The 1,541-nt window shown below is 41.3% G+C and overlaps 1 pseudogene; it reads left to right on the top strand.

Moving 5' to 3' along the window:
* Positions 1-118: 118 nt before the first annotated feature.
* LOC105826069 lies at positions 119-930 on the top strand (annotated as a pseudogene).
* Positions 931-1,541: the final 611 nt, after the last annotated feature.

The raw sequence follows: 1,541 nt of genomic DNA, 5'->3' as shown, positions 1-1,541 counted from the left end.
AAAAAAAGATAAGAACATTTCAAAGAAGATATAATAGCAAATAAGCATATGAAAAAATGATTCATCTCATTGATAATCACAAATGCAAAATGAAAACACAATGAGAGCTTTTCACAAAATGACTCCAAAGGCAAAGTAGGAAGCTCCTACCCCTTCCAAAGCAGAAGCAAAAGCAAAAATTTTGAAGGCCAAGAAGGCAGTGCTGAAAGGTATCCACAGCCACCAAAAAAAGGAGGAGGAGGAGGAATAGGAAAAGAAAGAAGTAGAAAAAGAAGAGGAGGAGGAGGAGGAAGAAGGAGAAAGAAAAGGAGGAGAAGAAGAAAGAAGAAGAAGAAGAGGAGAAGGAGAAAGAAGAAAGAAAAGGAAGAAGGAAGTACAAGTACAGGCACAGCAAAGGAGGAGGAGGACAAGGAGGAGAAGCAGGAGGAAGAGGAGGAGGAGAAAGAAGAAGAAGAAGTTAGGAGAAGGAAGGAAGAAGGAGAAGGAAGGAGGAAGAGGAGAAGGAAGAAGAAGGAAGAGGAGAAGAAGGAGGAGGAAGAGGAGAAGGAGAAGAAGAAGAAACTGCACATCACCCACCTTTTGACTGCCCAAGACATTTCAGCTCCAGAGGCAGCCTAAACACTCCCAGAAGAGCACCCCTAGGAGAAACAAGCTTGACCATGATGCCATCATCAAGTTCACCCCACCACTGAGTCCGCCATGAAGAAGATAGAAGACAACAACAAACTTGTGTTTACTGTGGATGTCAAAGCTAACAAGTATCAGATCAAACATGCTGTGAGGAAGCTCTGTGATATTGATGTGGTCAACACTCTGATTAGTCCTGATGAAGCAAAGAAGGCATATGTTGCACTGGCTCCTGATTACCATGCTTTGGACGTTATAATACCAACAAAATTGGGATCAACTAAACCGAGTCCAGCTGGCTAATTGTAAATACATATCTTTTCACCAAAAAGAGAGAGAGAACATGATGAGATAGCATTTTAATACACCTGATTAGAAAAGACTCAAGAATCTAACAATAAGAAATATTTGCAAGGATGTAGGAAAATGGAAACATACTCTGCTCACTGAAATGGAATCAGGGAAAGCCATTTTGGAAAAAAAAGGTGGGGGGGAGGAGGCATTACCTATTAATTTGAAAGGCACACACAGGGCCAATTAGCGATTTACTTCTACTTTCCTCATCAGCATATTAGTAAAGAGTCCTTGATTTAAAACCAAATATGTCTGCATTTGATTCCCACATCCAACAGAAACTAGGCATCTCATTTTGAAAAATTTTCTTTACCACTCTAAATCTCGGCTGTTGTGAGGATTAAAAATATAATTTGTTAAAACACTCAAGAATAGCGGACATATAATTCAATAAAAAATTTAATTGTGGCCGGCGCGGTGGCTCTCGCCTGTATTCTCAGCTACTTGGGAGGCTGAGGCAGGAGGACTGTTTGAGCCCAGGAGTTTGAGGTTGCAGTGAGCTATGATGAGATCACTGCACTGCAGTCTAGCCCAGGGAACAGAGTAAGGCCTTGCTTCCA

Source organism: Propithecus coquereli, unplaced genomic scaffold (genome assembly GCF_000956105.1).
Source record: "Propithecus coquereli isolate 6110/MARCELLA unplaced genomic scaffold, Pcoq_1.0 Scaffold12, whole genome shotgun sequence".
Lineage (NCBI taxonomy): Eukaryota > Metazoa > Chordata > Mammalia > Primates > Indriidae > Propithecus > Propithecus coquereli.
Note: the sequence above shows the minus strand (reverse complement) of the source record. Positions and strands in the feature narration are given on the sequence as shown.